The sequence below is a fragment of the Marmota marmota genome, unplaced genomic scaffold (assembly GCF_001458135.2).
Source record: "Marmota marmota marmota unplaced genomic scaffold, marMar, whole genome shotgun sequence".
Lineage (NCBI taxonomy): Eukaryota > Metazoa > Chordata > Mammalia > Rodentia > Sciuridae > Marmota > Marmota marmota.
In genome coordinates this window covers 7,433,810-7,446,953 of record NW_026000101.1, presented here as the reverse complement: position 1 = coordinate 7,446,953, position 13,144 = coordinate 7,433,810, and positions in this window count along the sequence as shown.

Below are 13,144 nucleotides of genomic sequence, written 5' to 3'. Positions count from 1 at the left end.
CTGTAATCCCTCAGGAGGCTGAGGCAGGAGGATTGTGAGTTCAAAGCCAGACTCAACAAAAGCGAGGTGCTAAACAACTCAGTGAGACCCTATCTCTAATAAAATACAAAATAGGGCTAGGGATGTGGCTGAGTGGCTGAGTGCCCCTGAGTTCCATCCCTGGTACCGCCCCCCCCCCCACAAAAAAAAAGAATTATAATTACATGTGGGCCAAAACCTTGATAAGGTATCCATGAGAACGAAACCTAATTAAAAAATCATTCTAGTGCTTTCTTTGGTGTCTATACTTAAGGGTTGATAATTGCAGCAATAAGAAATTATGGTTCAAACACATGGTAGGTCCCTGGATGACCCCTTTATGAGTCATTTGAGCACAAAAAAAACAGTTTAGACAAATTGTCTAACCTGTGCATCTCTATTATTTGAATGAAAGTAAATGTTTGGTATGCTATGGATAACACTGGAAATTTCAGAAACAGGCCCAGTGGTCTATATAAATAGACCGTGTGCTTGATTAATTCTATTCCTTCATTTTACAGGGGAGAAAACAGGTCCAAAGGTTTTTGAAATGACTTTTCAAAGGTCACATGGACTGTTACTGGAAACCCAGGGCAAAGAGCCAGGTCTCGTGGCCCCGCATCCAGCTTTTCCACAGCCCTGTCCAGCTACCAAATATATAGAGTTTCAAAATCAGCAAGCGCCTTATCATTATACTCATCTTTTTTCAAAAGCATTCAGAAATCTTCTTCATATGACTTTCTATTGAATTGGCATTATTGTGCTTTGTGATATGTGAGTAGATGTATCAACCAAAGATTTCTATTAGTTGATGCATCTTTTGAGTTCTTAACCATTGATTATAATTTGCTATTTAATTGTTAATTTATTGCAAATAAATTATTTAAGAAAAGAAATTGTTCTTTCCTTTTTAATAAGCATATCCATCCTCTCTCTCCATCTTTACAGTCACTGGCCTGGATTTGACAACAGCAGTCCCATTCTCTTTAGTCTAGGAAAAAAAATCCAGCATCAGCTGGCATCCCTTCCTCTCTCTCACCCCTGCCCACATCACCTCACCTTTCACAAGGCTTCCTAACTTCTCAAATCACAACCATGCTCAGCTCATTTCCTGGCTACCAAACCTTCAGACTGAGACAAACGCCACACCCCTGCAAACCAGACCTGAGCAGCCATAGTATACCTTCCCCTGTCCTTTCACAATCCCTACGTGTGTTGCGTGTGCCCACTTGATAATACACAACATGCCCCCATTTTCAACTTTTGACTTTACTCTTATGATTCCAAATGCTTGGATAAATGTTTCCATCCTCACTCCTGCTCACCCCCCTACTTGTACCAATTCTCTTAAATACTGTATCTTATGTGAAGTCCTCCTAGATGTCTACTGTTCAAGCTCATCTCTCTTTCCTTAGAATGCTCTTATCTGACATTGAGAAACTGATGTGACTCCATTTTTGAGAAACCAGCTTCTACTTCAAGGCCTGTCCAGAGGGAGGGGGCGTGACCCTTGTCCTTGGAAAAACCCACAGAGCGCTCCTAGGCACATACCCACCTTGCTTAGTTGTTTGTCTGTAAATAACAGGAGAGATCTGTGACACCAGGTGTCCCTGACTCAGTTACACTAGATGAGCAACCACCAATCAGCGTGAGACAGGGAAAATACCTGAAATGCCAGGTGAACCTCCCACTAGTTTCTGTGATTGATAACATGTTAGGAAACCTGTAGTTTAGCACGTACACCCCATCATGGCTTAAACCAATCAGTTCAAATGTATCCACCTCTTGAACTCACCAACCACCCTTACCCAACTTGTTCCCGCCAGTGAATGTGCTAACCAATGTTAAGAGTTGTTGTTTGATTTTTCCCGTGGTGTGAAATGATTTACTGTGTAATGTTGTGATGCATGGAGTATCCCCCAAAAAACCTCACTGGACTAAGGGCCCGGGCTTACTCCTCAGGACTCCTGCATGGGAAACGGTTGTAAGTCCAGGCTCAAGCTTACAATAAAGACTTTTGTGTGATTGCATCAGATTCAGCTCCTGGAGGTCTATTGGGGTCCCATGAATCTGGCATTACAACTCCTTACCCTTATTTCCTCTGCCTTGTGTTATAGACATCTCTGTATATTTATTTTCCTCCTAAAAAGCTAAAATCTACTTGAGGACAGACAGTTTCTAACACTTAATCCTTACCATAGCCCTGCAAATGGTCCCCACTTTCAAAATGTGAAAACTATACCAAGGCTGGTTCTATTAACAGTATTTTTTGGCCTCCTTAAAAAAAAAAAATGGCATTAAAATGAAGCTTGAACTGGATGAATTTTCCTGAGAAACCCAAAGTCTATAATGTTCTTAAAAGTTTGTTTTTCATAATTTCCATTCAAGAAATCTCTAGCACCTGCCTTATGAAATTTCATCACCTAAGAATGGCTTGAGATGGCCAAAAACAGTATAAATTATGCACAACTGGCATTGTTCTTAAAAAGGCAGAAGATGAAAGGGGTTTGGAGAATGGGCAGCTTAACTGCTGACCCCTAGGCCAAAGGTCAGTGGAAAGTCACATCCTTAGATAAAGAGGTCAAAGATATGGGGGGGAATCTGAAAGTCCAATGGCAATGCAAAGTGAGGGATTTAAAGCAGGTGTCAGGAAAGGAATGCCAAGGAATGGTGTCATTTAAAGGATTACAGGAGGCCAGAGGGGGTGAGGCAAGGTTTCCTGAGCCACATACCCACCTCTGAGCCTGTTGAACTGAAATAGGAACAGGGAAACTTGCCATTTATGGTCTCTTTATTACTAATGGTGTATTGCCAAGAAAATTTTGATGCACTCTAGATCTTCTTTTTTTTAAGAGAGAGAGAGAGAGAGAATTTTTTAATATTTGTTTTTTAGTTTTTCAGTGGACACAACATCTTTGTTTGTATGTGGTGCTGAGGATCGAACCTGGGCCGCACGCATGCCAGGCAAGCGCGCTACCGCTTGAGCCACATCCCCAGCCCAAGCACTCTAGATTTTTATACAAGCCTTAGTTAGGTCTGTAATCTACCAGTAACGTTTATGCTAAGAATTTAATTTCCAGAGCTAAGAATTCCCTGTTAAACTAATGAAGGAAGCTTCATTAGTTAAATTGTCTTTATTGAAGAAATTTAAAAATGGGTGCATGTAGTCAACAAGCTCACATTCTTGGACCTATGTAATTGTCTTTCTAGGAACCTAACATAAAGGAAGAATCAGAATTATAGTCAAAGAATTATGTACATGAGCCAGGTGCCATGGTATGCACCCATAGTCCCATCTACTCTGGAGGCTGAGGCAGGAGGACCATTTCAACCCACAAGTTCAAGACAAGCCTGGGCAATATAGTGAGGCCCTGCCTTTTTTGGGGGGAACAACCTTATGTGCCTAAGTTTCTATTTCAGAGATATTTCCAACATTTATAAAATTATAATAGTAAGAGTAAGATTAATAGTAAGTGCTTACTATCTACCAGGTACTAAACCAAGAGTGCCCAGTGGATCAGCTTATCTAACCTTCATAACAATATTATATTTTACATGTAATGTTAATTAATATTATATTAACATTATTATTCCCATTTCATAGATGAGTATGGAAGGGTAGCTAACTTGGCCAAGTTTCTACTGCAGAACCAGCATTTGATTCTGTTTTTTCCGACTCAATATCACTGCCTTGTATAAAGCCAGCCTGTACATCTTTATTTACATCAGAGTAATTAATTCCTTTTGACTTCAAACATTTTAATGGAAAGTCATGGACCAGATATGCTACCCAAATACTGCAATTGGGTAAAGAAACAACATACTGCCTGGGGAAAAGAGACTGTGTTCAGAACCACCAGGCTGGGGTTAACATCGCAATGAGACTCCATAGTCATACTGAATGTGATGGCTGCCAGTGCAGCTGGTTAGTTCCATGGGATGGACTTGGTGAATTGTCATCATGAAATAGTTTTGCGTTTTGTTTTGCTTTTCCGGTGATTGCCATCTACCATGCTCTACCTAGTCTTCTCTTCCTGTCCCTTTATGGTATATAGGCCAATTCAGGCCAGTTCAAAATGTCCATCTCATTCCATTCCCTTCTGCAGCCCAACCCTAACTCCTCCACAATTCCTGGTTTTAGCTCCTCTGGAGTTGAGGAGGAAGGAGGGCTTAAGGAAATGCACCAACTGGTTTTTTATTCACTTGGTATGGATTGCATTCTTCTCTTTGCTATCCTCAGTGTAGACATTTTGTTTCAATACTTGTTAATCATTTACAACACTCAGGTGTAAAAAGATTGGGAAACAGCATAGAATTAAGCCTCTTGGATTCAGCAAGACTACATTGCACAGTTTTCTAGCCATGGAGATCCTCTTGCACTTGGAGGTAAGTGGAGTGCTGTGCTGACACAGTTCGCACCTGCTTTAGAAGCCAGAGAGCCTCAGTGCATTTTTTTATATCTTTAATTAATACATAAAGATTTAATTTTACCTTATGATGTGCGGTGCACATTTGAATATGTGTGCCACAGGTTCTCTTTCCACCTATGTATGGTACACTTGTGAGGGTACCATTACACCAGAAATTGTGCCTCTGAAGGGGATGTATAGATTGGCCACCACTTGGACTCCAGGTAGGCACTGCACAAAGAATCAGTTCTGAAGGAAATGTCAAACTTGAGACAATGGTGCTTGAACAATTCCTGGGAGGAGCTAGATAGAACCTTACAAGAGATTATTGAGTCTGTAAGGGTAGTGTCGTGAAATCTGCCAGCATTCTGCTTCCTCCTTCCAATTAGAGGTTAGAAAAGAGAAACAGGTGGCCTCCGACCCTGTTTTCTGGTTTCCTCTAACATTCTGGTCAAGGCAGTGGAGATGACAGAAGATCTACCACCAGCTCCAAGTCCCACATGGAGGAGGAACCTGGAGTGAGCCTTAATCCAGGGGACTTGGGAGTGCCTCCCATCTCATTGTACGGTGTGGTAATGCTCCAATGGGACAGGCCCCAGACATGCTCCCTCTTTGGCTTCTATTAGACTAAAGCTTTTAAGCAGTATGAGTAAAGCCAAAAGTGCTCTCTCTGTCCCTGGATGAGCAGATTTTGAAAGATAAGGGGGAGCAGGCAGCTAAGGACAGAATAAAGAGTATTTGCCAAATTGGGACTGGCATCTTCTAAAAACCAGTTTTACTTTGGAGCCCTATGAAAATATATTTACAGAGGAAATATATTATAGAAATTTATAGAATACGGTTTAGCTGGGGCGTATAGCTCACTGGTAGAACTCTTGTCTAGCATTTGAGAGGCCCTAGGTTTGATCCCCAGCACTACTATTGGGATGTAAAAATTAGCAAAACTTTAAAATTAAAACATTTTCAAAATTGTCATCATTCCCCCCGCCCCATGTTCTTCTGTTTAAAAAAATAGTAAAATCAGTGTCACCTGGTCAGGTAAAACATTGAAGTGGATGAGCCAAATGTATAAATATATAAGTTAAAATTTATATATTCTATTGTTTGTGGTTATGTAGGTATACTCAAATTAAAATGGTCTCAGTTCAACTGGCATGTTTATAAATTATGAAGTGTTTCAAAAATCTCTAACTTTTGATCCAAACCTGATGGTATACATCTGTGCCCTTGGTCCTAGCTATGCAGAAGGCTGAGGCAAGAGGATTGCTTGAGCACAGGAGTTGTAGGCCAGCCTGGGCAAAATGGCAAGATATTAATAAACATTGGAAAAATCCTGCTTTATCCTTTATCCATCCAATCTACTTCTACTTTTATTCATCAGTGGTTCTTGATGCAAATACAACTATGTAGTTTCTCTCTCTCTCTCTCTCTCTCTCTCTCTCTCTCTCTCTCTCGTGCTAGGAATTGCTTCCGGGGTCTCTTGCATGCTAGGCAAGTGCTCTGCATCTGAGCTACATCCCCAGCCCTGTTTATCCCTCTTACTGTTATATTCTGGAGAGTTTCCCAATTCATAGAGGTCTTTCTTATTCTTTTTAACATCTATATATATTACATCATGTATATCTGCATGTATTATATCTATATGTATTACATCATGTAGATGCACAATGTTAGCTAGTCCCTCATTAAGGGACTCTTGGGATGTTTCTGGTTTTGCTGATCCTAACAATGCTGCAATAAATATCCTTCAACACATTTGATTTCCAAGCTTGCAGGTGTTATACCTGTAAGCATCTAAGATAGTGCTGTTTTAGCAGCAACATGAGCATTCTTCTTTAAACACAAATTCACCTATAGAGTATGGTTAACAATTGCTGGGATACTTGCCAATCTGATAGGTGAAAATGTTATCTGACTGTGTTTTGTTTTGTTTTAATATTTTTACTTGTATATGGAAGCAATACCTTTATTTTATTTATTTGTTTTTATGTGGTGCTGAAGATTAAACACAGTGCCTCACACATGTGAAGCAAGCACTCTTCCACAGAGCCACAACCCTGACTATGGTTTTAATATGCATTTTTTAAAATTATGAATGAGCTGGCATTATATGTTTATGGGTCATTTATAATTCTGTTTCTACAGACTGTCTTAGATGACTTTTGCCTTTATATCTATTGGGTTGTTCGCCTTTTTCTTTCTAGTTTCTAGAAGTTCTTTATATATGAAGGATATCAACACTTTTTCTGTTATGTGAGTTATAAATATGTTTCCCCAGTATTTTATTTGTCCTGTGGTTTTATTTATACTGTTTGCCATATATAAGATTTGATTTCACCCACATGCTTTGACACACACCTGTAATCCCAGCAACTGAAGAGGATGAGGCAAGAGGATTACTAGTTTGAGGCCAGTTTCAGCAATTTAGCAAGGTCCTGAACAACTTAGCGAGACCTGCTCAAAATAAAATAAAAATAAAAAGGAGTCTGGGAATATAGCTCAGTGGTTAAGTGCCCCTGGGTTAAATCCCCAGTAACAAAATAAAACAAAACAAAAACAAAAAGCAAAACATAAAAATCCCCCCCAAGAATTTGATTTTAATGTAGTAAAATTTGTCTATTTTATGGTTCATATTTTGAGTCATATTTAGAAAGTTCCCATTCACTCTGAGACTTTTGTCCTTTTGGATTCTGGCTATTAGGCCTTGTCTTGAGGGAGACCAGAGTGGTTTGTAAGGTCCAACCTTCTGGGGCACAGAAAGCAGGACAGTTTTTACTGGCCCTTCCTGCAAATAAGGACCAGTTAGTAAATTTTAATGATATATGTAATATTAATATATTTCCATACATCGTTTGATAAATCTTATTTGGTCAGAGTTTTCATATAGTGAAATTACTTTGTTCCTCTTCTACATCTTGATCACGATAAAAAAAAAATCTGCTTAAAAGTCAGACTTTTTGCAAAGGAATTTTGGTAAAATCTATGTGGGAAGTCACAATACTAATTTATATAGGTGAGGTGCCTTGTCTACTAAGGATGCCTTACTCCACTTCCTTGTATGCCATATCCAGCTGCTCTATACAAGAGGATGTGTGAAATGTAATGTTTCCACTGAAGCCTGAGGAAGATAAGGGCTGTTAGAGCTAATGAGTTTCCAAAGCTTTTTCCTGATCTGTTTCTTATTCTTTCCTCTAGCTCTCCATCTCAAGATCCCCATCTCACACTTACAGAGATTCCCATCTCACACTTATGGTATTCTATATTCTAGAGGCTCACCCTGGCTTTTAGCAGGTAGAAACTGTTTTCACAGACTGAACTTCTTCCCCAGGCTCTAGACCTTCTGAAAAGACCCTTTTGTTTCTCCCTGAGAGGCTGTGTGGCACTTGGCTCCAGGAGCAAAGATGCTCCATCACAGAAATTGAAAAGAATAGATGTACTGGTAAAACAACAGGGAAGACAAAGTAGAGAAAACATAGCCCGTGGGACTAAAAAGCTCTGTGCACTGTGCTTGGGTATCATGGACACATGATGTGTGTGTATCTGAATATGGAAGGTTTTGGTTGGGAGGAAAGTCAAAGTACAAACACCTCAAGCAAGGGTTGTTAATACTCATTGTGTGTCTGTTTTGGGTCAGATATTTTATAAATGCAATCTTTAATCTTTCTAACATGTATTTATTGGAGGTTTTTGCTCCAGCTTACAATTTGGGGGACATTGTGGCTTAGAAGAGTCTCAGAGACAAACCTGAGAGCACGCAGTTAGCAAAAAGGAAGGCTGGGCTCTGAACCCAGGTCTGCTGGGCAGCAAAGGCCAAATTTATTTTACTATTTCTTCTGTCTTTAAGGACAAAAACTGCCTGTGAAAGAAATCTTCACTGCAGGCAGGCAATGATTGAAAACAATTTTTTTTTTTCAAACTACAGAGTAATCTGCTTGGTGTTCTGGGTTTTCTATCAGATGAAGATTTGGTAATAGAAAAATTATCCAAAAGTAGTGATGGGTTCTGTTGTGCTCAGGTTTAAATTACCTTGACTGGCATTTAGGAAGATTGCTCAATAGAAAAGAGCCATCTCTACTTGGAGGTGACTCCTTTACTTCTTCCCCTGACCTTAGATGTGAATCACATCATAAGTCAGTCCTCACAGAAGGCTTTCTGTTATTCCCATGGAGTTAGACACATTTTGATGTTCCCTGAGAATCATGTAAACTGTTGCATTTGGTGCTGGGTCCCCAGTAAGTGTATCTCAGGATTCCTTAAGATTTTTGGAAAGAAAAGTCTTTCTTCCACTAAGAATAGCAAAAACAAAACCACTTGCTTGAAACTCAACATCTACAGCACACCTAGGTTAGAGTCCCTTTCTTATTTTCAAAAATAGTGAAAACGTCAATTTTCCTCCAAACTGTCCGTAGTCAAGAAAAGGGCAGTCAACAGTTGATTGTTGGGTTTGTCTTTTGTGGTTTTGTGGTTTTTAATTGTACAAATTACCCAAAGGCCTAAAACCATCACCTAGCTTTCTTTTTCTTTTCCAGAAATAAAGGAAAGATACAGAAGTCCAATTCAGAAAGTGCTAAAATCAAACATCCAATGCACTTTGTTCCCTGTAAGTAAACCCCTTATCAGTCTCTTGCAGGGATTCTAAGATGTTATCTCAATAGATCAGATTATGGGGCTGACCACTCTCAATGCTGAGTAGGAATCAAACGGACATTCTCTTCTGTCAGCAACCCCGGCTTTACCAATCCAGATAAATCAATTAATGGGATGCAGAGCTGCTGTCTTGCCTTTCTCTCTACCATGCTTACCTCCTGGAGCTCCCTGGACTCCTCAGTCCCTCTTTAATACCATCTGAGAGTCCTTATTTACAAGAGGGTTTGTGCAGGTGCAAGCATTCAGGCCAGGGGCACGGGAGCAATTGTTCCCCCTCCCCTCCCATGCTCCAGGCTCCCCTCTTTGTGAGACACTTTTCTTCTCTCTGCTTTTCAGACCAAAGACCCCTCAGCAGCTAATCTAATCGGATTATGTTAATTTGTACTTCATGAACCTAAACAGCATAACTAGATCTGCAGAGAGCTAAGGCCAGGAAGAGAGGGACAATGACTTTGTCAGTAAACCTACCCCCCAAAAGTGCAAGAAGAATGCAGGTCCTGTGTTCAGCCGCACAAAGCTGCTCCTCTGGGAAACCTACAGAGCTCTTGACAGTGTAGAGTGGCCGGCACCGGCTGCCCTCAGGAAGGAACAGGGTACAGCAAGGACCACAATGACAGGGCTGTTTTCCCCTGTTATAAAGTAAGGCTGCTTTTTTCTTTCCTTTCCCAATTTCCTTATATTTACCCTCTTGGCTAATCAACATATAAATTTGGAAGCTATAGCCAGTGTTACAATTCAACAAATATTAATTGGCAGATACTATCTATTAAGGATAATGCTTACCAAGCCCTGGGATGCATGAAGTTGTCGAGATTTTTGCTTTTGCCCTTCAGACTTGATACTTTGGTAGAGAAAGATTTTGTAGGGACAGAAGTTAGAAAAAACCTCAATGAGGTGGTTACGATTCCTCAGCTTTCTTTACCTCATGTTGGCTGACTCTGCTAGTCATCCTCCATGATTTGCCACGTTTTTTAATATTTATATTTTAGCTATAGGTGAACACAATATCTTTATTTTACATTTACGTGTGCTGAGGATTGAACCCGGTGCCTCACGCATACTAGGCAAGTGCTCCACCTCTTGTTATGCTCGAATTCAGGACCCCCAAAAGACCACCAGAGACCAAGATTGATGTAAGCAGCAAAGAGTTGTTTATTGTGGGCTAGCTCGGTCCTCTGCGTGCACACAGCAACTGGTGACGCTGAGAGGCCCCAAGCCCAGGGTTTGCAGCAGTTTTATACACTCTTTGGAGAAGGCAGGGACTTCACATACATCATAGCATCTCTTAGCAAATCATCACACACCATGGGAAAATCATAAGACAACTCTAAAACATGATTAGCACATTCACTGGCAGGAACAAGTTGGGTAAGGGTGATTGGTTAGTACAAGAGGGGGATTCATTTGAACTGATTGGTTTAGGCCACAAGGGATATTCGTGCTAAACTACATGGTTTCCCAACATGTTATCAACCACCATAAACTACTGGGAAGGTCATCTGGCATCCCAGGTATTTTTCCTGTCTCATGCTGATTGGAGGTTGCTAGGGGGTTGCCATGGGTCCTCATCTAGCCTGACTGAGTCAGGGATACCTGGTTCCACAGATCTCTCCTGTTATTTATAGATAAACAGCTCAGCAGGGTGGGTATGTGCCTAGGAGTGCTCTGTGGGTCTTTCCAAGGACAAGGATCACACCCCCTTCCTTGGACATGCTTGGCTCTGAGGTAGAGGCTGGTTTCTCACCACATCCCCAGCCCTGCCACATATGGTTTTTAAAGTTAAGTTTGTATAAAGTTTTATAATTTATCAAAATATACACCATAAGTATATAACTTAATTTTGGTAACAGATTGTAAGATAAATTAGTCAAGTATTTTCAACCCCCGCTTTCAAGTACTGAAACTGAGACTCAGAGATGTTAAAGGGCTCACTTAACAAGAATCTTCCAGTTAAACACTGGACTTTTGACTTCAGATCTAACATTCCCCCCTTTCCCAGCATGCTCCTCACAAAAGTCTGGAGGAGACCTTAGGACATCAACGACATTCTTTCACATCTAAGTAGGACTGTAATGTTTTAGACAAATAGCCTTTGAAAGGCCTTCATGCATTGTGATGTTGAAAAAGCTACTTTCAATTGTCAAATGGGTAAGAGAAAATGTGCTAATGGAACAATCTAGACAAGTGTTCTGATAAACCTCAGCTCACTTTTAGCCTTGAACTTTCCAGTCGCTATTCTTGTGTGTTTAGACCATTCAGCGCCTTCTTCTCTTGGACAAGATACTAAAATAAACTCCCTGAATTGGTGTCTATCATCAGTCTGGAGTCTGACCCTGTTTGTTGTTAGGTTCTTACTCCCTTGGCTGATTGGCACTCAGCAATGGAGTAGAATCCAGGGCTTTTTGGTGTGCAGGCACTCTACCACTGAGCCAAACTCCCAACCCCTTTCTAATTAGTTCCTAAACTGGTTTTCCCCTTGGGTAATAAAGCCTCAGCAGTTGGAGACATCTTCCCTGGAGATTGTCTGCCACACACCTGTCCCGGTTACAGCTTGCAGAGGAACAAGTCTCTCTCCTTTTCCAGAGCCCTTATTCCCTCTGGGACCTTTCATTGAGTTCCAGTTCCTGTTCTGAGAGACTCTTGTAATTCACAGTTCAATTAAGGAACTGAAAAGATTACCTATCCTAAAATTAATGAAAGATGGAAAACTTCTCAGTTGGGTGCTCACTCACTTCACCATGACCCCCTTCCTGCCACCCAGAAATAGGCTAAATGGGCAGCAGTGAACTTGCAACCATAATCAGTTCTCACCAAGATAAGAAAAGAAAGGAGGATTTCATTTCTGCTCTTTCCTCCCCTCTTTAAACCTAGAAAACATTTTTATAATCTCATAACCTCAGAGCCTGGTTGGGATGAAGAGTGGAATTTCAGAGTTAGAAGTAGATTTCAGATGAACCCAAATATTTTCTTAACATTTAAATGTCTTTATTCAATTTGTAATTGATTTGGGACTTTTTTTCCTTATTTGCTTTTGTTTTTGTTTTGTTTAGTCTGAAAAGTTTTCCTTATTGGTATTACATTAATTTTCTTAGATGGTTGACTATTCTGGGTCAATTTCAAAGTTTTGTTGCTAGTTTAATACATAGCAATCTAAACAATAAAGAACACTTGAAAAACTTAGTCTGGATGTTAGTTTTTCTGAAAATGGCTTTGTTTTGCTGATGTAATGCTGCCTTGTCAGATTTCTAGTGCTCTATCCACATCCCTTTGTCAAATCTCATCATAAACGAAGGGTTAGGGGTTGGAAGATGTGAGTTGCAGTCTTGGGAGTTTGATAAGCTTCAAATTCCAAAACTGTCTGAATTATTTTTTTAAATATTTATTTATATATTTTTTTAATATTATTGGCGGACACAACATCTTTGTTTGTATGTGGTGCTGAGGATCGAACCCGGGCCGCACGCATGCCAGGCGAGCGCGCTACCGCTTGAGCCACATCCCCAGCCCCCTGACTGAATTATAATCAATTATCACAGACAGTTTTGTGAAAAGATGACTTCTTTATGAGAACAGTAGTGATAGAGTTTTTTTTTAAACCTAGAAGATTTAAAATTCTAATATATATTTTTTAAAAACCTTGGTGAATAGAAAGTGCTTATATTTGCATAAGGTTAGTAGTTTTATAAAACTTAATAGACATTAATATTAAGCTACAGAGTTTATTACTGAATTTATTCTGGCAGTTTATTTCCCTTTGTGTCGTGTACATGGCAAGATACCCCCTAAGTCAGAACCCGGTGATCACTGAATGCAGAATATGATGTGAATGATCCTCCCTACTCGAGTTATACAGCATTATAGTCTCTAAGAGCTGCTACTATTAAAATGAACATAATAAAAACAAACAAATCATGAAAAAGGAGTTATATATGAGGTTAGAGTTATATATGAGGTTATATATGAGCAGGATGCCAAAGCCAAGTCCAAATAGCTTTGGGTGTTTTGCCTAGGATCAGTTTCTTAGGTAGCACAATGGAAATGACCAAAGGCAAATGAAATGTAAGAATCAA